Source organism: Gekko japonicus, unplaced genomic scaffold (assembly GCF_001447785.1).
Source record: "Gekko japonicus isolate JY-2015 unplaced genomic scaffold, Gekko_japonicus_V1.1 scaffold1527, whole genome shotgun sequence".
Taxonomy (NCBI): Eukaryota; Metazoa; Chordata; class Lepidosauria; order Squamata; family Gekkonidae; genus Gekko; species Gekko japonicus.
This window is the reverse complement of record NW_015161997.1, coordinates 1-6,759: the sequence shown is the minus strand read 5'-3', so window position 1 is coordinate 6,759 and position 6,759 is coordinate 1.

Here is a 6,759-nt window from a genome sequence, read left to right as displayed (position 1 = left end):
AAAGGGATCTGGGTGATTTGGTTGATCACAAGCTAAACATGAGCCTGCAGTGCGATGTGGCTGTGAAGAAAGCTAATGCAATCTTAGGATGCATTAACAGAAGCATTGTGTCCAGAGTAAGGGAGGTGGTAGTTCCGCTCTATTCTGCTACGGTCAGGCCTCACCTGGAGTCCTGTGTCCAGTTTGGGGCACCAGATTTTAGGAAGGATGTTGACAAGCTCGAGCGTGTCCAGAAGAGGGCAACCAGGACGGTGAGAGGGTTGGAATCCAAGTCTTATGAGGAAAGGCTGAAAGAGTTGGGTATGTTTAGCCTGGAAAAGAGAAGGCTTAGAGGAGACACAATTGCAGTCTTCAAGTATTTGAAGGGCTGTCATGTAGAAGATGGAGCAGATCTATTCTCTCTTGCTCTGGATTGCAAGACTAGATCTAATGGGTGGAAATTACAAGGGAGTCGTTACCGGCTAAATATCAGGAGAAACTTCCTAACTGTAAGAGTGGTTGAGCAGTGGAACAGTCTGCCTCGGGAGGTGGTGGATGCTCCTTCGCTGGACATTTTCAAGCGGAGGCTGGACGACCATCTTTCGGGTATGTTGTAGGTATGTAGGGCTATCTTTCGGCTATGCTCCTGCAGAGTGCAGGGGGTTGGACTAGATGACCTGCAAGGTCCCTTCCAACTCTAACATTCTATGATTCTATAAAGATGCTTCCAAAATTCTTGTCATTCAAATTTCTCCCTAGATTTCGATGTTCCAAATTACCTGGTCTTGTTTCTCAAGAGGAACCAAAGTAATTAGATTTTTTTTAATTTCTGAATTCTGTATACCTCTCCTTAACTGTTTGCTGTTTCAGAGAAATGAGGAACAAATGATCTCACATACTTTGCACTGCCGAACCAACAACGTTCTTTCAGGCTCCATTGTGAAGTGCAAGACACACTACGAAATGCTTTGCATGGTATAAACCAACCAGTGTGTCTATAGAATAGATGTTCGCTTCGAGGCTATTTCATACAGAAACAGCTGTTCAAATAGATAAGGTAGGATTGATGTTATAAATACAATGGAATCACAGCCACACACAGACTCACCTGCACTTTTTAAAAAGCAATGAATGGTGGCATTTCTTGTTACGTTTCCCCTATACGTTGTGTCTGGTTATGATGAAATACTGTTGACTAAAAATGTGCAGGTCTTCACATAGCAAAGAGCTCTTCTGATAACAGCTCGCTCAGTACTCATTTGGAAAGGAAAATGCAGTGGATCGTCCTATAGGAGATAGCCTATACAGTTCTCAGGACGGCAGTCTGATAACGCTGCAGCATAATGTATTATAGCAGGGAAAAGGAGACGTGATTTAGAATCCTGCCATAGAGAAGATAGAAACGCAGCCCCCACAGTGTTTGGAGAAGGGATGAGGTTCGGTGGCTAGGCCACATGCTTTGTGTGCTGAAAGTCTCGGGTTCAAACTCAGATAGCACGGATCAAGAAAGCCTTGGGCTTGAGATCCCGGAGAGCCGCTGCCAGTCACAGTAGATACAACCAGAGGTCATTTCGGGGGGGATCGTGGGGGATCACAGTTCCCCCGGGTGAGGTACGGGGGCCGGGGCACATGTTGAAGCCCCGCCCCCTGCTTCCGGCCGCCCCGCTTCCGGCCCTCATTCAGCCAGGAGGAGGCAGGAGAAGAGGGAGGGTAAGTTGCTTCCTCCCTGCCTCTCTCCACCCCTGCCTGCCTGGGGCCAGGGAGGGCCTTCGCGGGGCTTCCTTTCACTCCCGCCGGCCTTGCAGGTCCACCGCCGGGCCCCTCATGGGGCTCGGCAGTGGAGCTGCAAAGCCGGCGGCGGCCAGGACCGTTGGGGGCGGGGTGTGTGGCCTTATGACACACTTCCGTGATGTCAGGGGGTGTGGCCTTATGACACTTCTGGTGATGTCAGGGGGTGTGGCATATGCTAATGAATTCCCCTAGTTCTTTTTCTACGAAACGACCCCTGGATACAACTGAGTTCGAGACCCAATATAATTGCAGTTTCATGTGTTCAGATGTTAAGGTTGCTGTAACCGAGGTGACCAAAACATAGAACAAGGTTTTTTTAAAAAACAAGGATTTAAAGGGAAGGAGAGAAAAGTGCAGATTGTCATAATGCTGTGCAGGAATAAAGAGCATCACCAGGCAACCAATTGACTACGGGGAGTAAAAGAGAGAGAGAGGAATCAAAAACAAAGCCCAGGGCTTTGTGCCTCACTGACAGCATGGATGGTAATCTTGGCAATGAATGCAGAGAGTAGTCAAAGAGACAAAGGCTTAGGAGGAAGCAGGAGGCATTCCATTCTTGAATTAAAGGATCCATGAAAGTGTAGCCAGAATATTTGGGGTGGTGGGGCGTTGGTAAATCCTGTGGGGCAGGGGAGCCGGGGGGAAAGAGAGAAAACAGCAAGCCCACCCACAGCAGAGGAAGAGGACTCAGCTTGGTGGTAGTGGCCTCACGGCACCTGTGCCAGCCCAGTCATGTGACCCGCCATCATGTGACCCGGGCTGGCTCGGCTGGTGCAGGCACAGTGAGGGCACCGCTGCCGAGCCGAGTCCTTTTTCTCTGCTGCAGGGGGGCTCACTGCTTGAGCGGCATTTAAAAGGGGGAGCTGAGTCCTCTTCCTCATCTACTGGCTTCCTCATCTACATGAGTCTTTTGGGGGGATCTCTGGCTTCCTTTCGCGTTTTGCAATTTTATTTTATTTTAATTTTTTGCAACTTTATTTTATTCTATTTTGCATTTCTAAAAACCTATTAATTTTTCGGCCTGGAAAAAAAAGAAAATGAGATCGAAGCTTTACTGACTGTGCCCAGGGTCATTTTGGAAACCCCACACGCACCTCACGTTTTAAATTTTTAAAAATTATTTTCCCCGTGAGGCCGTGCTCATCCATGGGGGGTAGTGCCCCCAAATGCCCCCCCCATGGCTACGGGCCCCGACCAGGTAGTAGGTGTTGAAGAAATCAAAGCAGGCAAGCCTTTTCTCACTGTTCATCTCCACACCAGAAAAGGCTTCATTTGCTAAATTTCTGCACAGCAGGCCTGAAAATCATCAAAGTATGGTGCTGTACTAGAACCTGGGAAATCTGGATTCATATCCTCCCTCAGACATGAACCTTGCTGTGTGATATGGTGCTAGGGCAGGGCGTGTGTGCAGGGATAGCGGGAATGACGTTACACTGAGGGAAAGATGGGACTTCTTAAGCAAACCTGGATGTGATGTCAGCACAGCAGCACGTTGCTCTTGGACCCCTCCCCCGCAAAATCCTCTATGGTCTTCTTGTTCCCATCAAGCAGCATCAGGGACAGGAGGCAGACAGCGGGAAGCTAGTAAGCCTGCCTTGGGCCAGTAACTCCTTCTCTGCATCATCTACTTCATAAGACTGTTGTGAGGACAAAAAGGGGGGTGGGGAGGAAGGGCTGGATAAAAAGTAGCATAGGAGTAGGTCCCATTAGGAGCTGCGGCGGCTCAAGTGGTTAAGACGCTGAACTGCAGGCTGTGGAAAGGTCAGTAGTTCAGCAGTTCAAGACCCGGGTGCCGCATGACGGAGTGAGCTCCCGTCTCTAGTTCCAGCTCCTGCCAACCTAGCAGTTCGAAAGCAAGAAATTGCAAGTAGATAAATAGGGACCACTTCGGTGAGAAGGTAACAGCGTTCCGTGCGCCTTGGTGTTTAGTCATGCCAGCCACATGACCATGGAAACGTCTTCGGACAGCACTGGCTCTTCGGCTTTGAAGCAGAGATGAGCACCGCAACCCTAGAGTCGGATTCGACTGGCTTTCGAGCAAGGGAACCCTTACTTTTACCTTACGTCCCATTAAAAAAGTCACAATGCTATCTATAATTCCTGCTCTATCACTGGAAACTGCCCTATACCCAGCCTTACTATTGGTCTACATGATACTTTGAACGGGAGATCCCAGGGATTGAACTTCGAACCTTCTGCATGCCAAGCACATGCTCTACCACTGAGCCATGGTCCCCGCCCCTGAACAAATTCAAAACCAGCTGCCTGATCCTAAAATCAACCAGGTGAGCACAGTCCTGATTCAGAATTTCCAAATGGGTTGACTCGAGTCTCCTCCCCTGCCCCATCACAAGACAACTTGATCTCTCCAGCCACTTTTGACACCATTATAGACATCATTGCATTTGGTGTTCAAATCACATTCCCTAGAGTGAGTCTTCATTCAGAAATAGGCATTGTGCCACTTTACACACACACACACACACACCTGAAGGCAATGTAGCCCTGCTCTCCCTCTTTTACTGCTCTCTCACTTTAGCAATCACGAGGGTCAAAGAAAGCCATTTCACTTGTTGACTCTGAGACATGAAATCTTTAAGCTAAGCTCCCTGCACCAGAAAGACTGATTAGGAAGAAAAAGAGATTTTCGTTCACTTGCTCGATCACTGTCTGCCTCTGGAAGGCCTATAATGATGCATTGCCCTGAATTCCATTGGAAGAGAAAATCAACTTCCACCTAGCTCCTATGAAGTTCCCCTCAATGATTTCAATGTGCTTTGTGGCTTAGAATCAAGCTACTTTGTTTTTCTCTCTCCTTCCATTGTGAGCAACTAGGACCAAACCCTTACTTGGTCTTTCCCAATGTCATCTTGCACAGTTTTGAGGCAATCTCTAACGAAGAACTTCGGGCTCTGTTGGAGGTATGTAATTAAAGTCAAGATGATTTTGGATTTCTTATGCCTACTGTTTTGATCGAAGGGAAAAAAATCCGTTTTGATTCCAATTCTGTCTTGTGGGAACAAAACCTGTGCTCTTTTTACCTGGGTGCCATTTTGTTTCTGCCACTTTCACTGCCAGTTCCAGCTCACCTCCTTCTCCTGCTGGCCTCTGTCGGCGTCTCTTCATCCTGACCTTGATGCTGCTACCTGGCCAACACCTGTTTTGAACATCATTTTAGTTTGCTGCAGCATTTACTTATTTAAAACCTTTATAAGCCTGTCTTCCTCCCTGATACCCAGGACCCACGGTGGGTAACAACCTCAAAATCTGCGGATGGTAACATAAATTCTAAAGACAGAGTTAAAACAAACAGCATAACAACTCACAAAAATAAAGTGCATTAGAGACGGCCATCTTTCAAGTTGCCCACAGAGTACGCCACCAAAACTTACTCCAGCAGCTTGCCTTCCGCAATACTAGCAGGTTCATAGATGTCACAGGTAAGGTCTTTCACCCATAAATTAGTATTTTTAAAAAGGCCGGTTCTGCAGCAAACCTAGAGGTTCCCCCAGGTTTACATAACTGTGCATCAGTGTCATGGCATGAGAACTTTGTTCTGTTGCTTCAGACCAACACAGCTACCCACCTGGATCTATTGACATGGCCTGAGTGCGACTATCTGTACAGGGGCCAGCATTTTGATACTGGACAAAGAGTGTTGTTGTTCAGTCGCACAGTCGAGTCTGACTCTTCGCGACCCCATGGACCAGGTCACACCAGGCCCTCCTGTCTTCCGCCGTTCTCTGAAGTTTGCTCAATTTCATGCTCGTTGCATCGATGACACTGTCTAACCATCTCATCCTTTGCCGCCCCCGTCTTCTTTGACCTTCAATCTTTCCCAGCATCAGGGTCTTCTCCAGGGAGGGCTCCCTTCTCACTGGGTGGCCAAAGTATTTGAGCTTCAGTTTCATTATCTGGCCTTCCAGGGAACAGTCAGGGTTTGATTTCTTTTAGGATTGACTGATTTGATCTTCTTGCAGTCCAAGGGACTCTCAAGAGTCTTCTCCAGCACCATAGTTCCAAAGAATCTATTCTTTGGCGCTCGTGTGTGATATATGTATAAATACTAGGTAAGCCTAAACAGCATGATAAAAAGGAGAGACATCACCTTGCCAACAAAAGTCCGCATGGTCAAAGTAATGGTATTCCCAGTAGTCATGTATGGCTGCGAGAGTTGGACTATAAGGAAGGCCGAGCGCCAAAGAATAGAAGAAGATCAAATCAATCACTCAACTACTTTGGCCACCCAATGAGAAGGGAGCACTCACTGGAGAAGACCCTGATGCTGGGAAAGATTGAAGGTCAAAGAAGACGGGGACGGCAAAGGATGAGATGGATAGACAGTGTCATAGATGCAACGAACATGAAGTTGAGCAAACTTCAGAGGACAGTGGAAGACCGGAAGGCCTGGCGGGAGCTGGTCCATGGGGTCGCGAAGAGTCGGACTCGACTGTGCGACTGAACAACAACAACAACTAGGTAAATAGTATGTGCAAACCATACAACCTGCATACACATAGGACAACAGAATCTCCAGAACCGAAAGCAAAGATCTGAAATGGTTGGCATTAAATGAATGTACAATGAAACAGGGAACAAACCTACGCAGACTAGCTATTGCAGAGGAAATAAACGCACAGCCTAGTAAGAAGACCTTCAGCAACAAGCAATAAAGTTGGAGAGAGTCCCTTGGGCAGTGAAAATGGCTATGAAAACAGGGGTGTTAAAACCTTGTCCTTCCTTTTCATCCTTGAAATGGTAGAGATTAGAGAGATTAAGTGCCGAAATCATGCAAACCCCAGACCTGACTCAGTTTCCCTGCAGCTGCACAGCAGTTGCAGGAGCCTGATTCCGCTCAGAACTGCAGTGGAAGTTTTCCTGAGATGAAATGGTCCCAGCGAGGACATGTTTGCATTACTCTGAAGCTGTACGTGGAGTAATTCTGTATTTGGTCCTAAAACTGCAATCCTTCTAAATCCACGGAAGTCT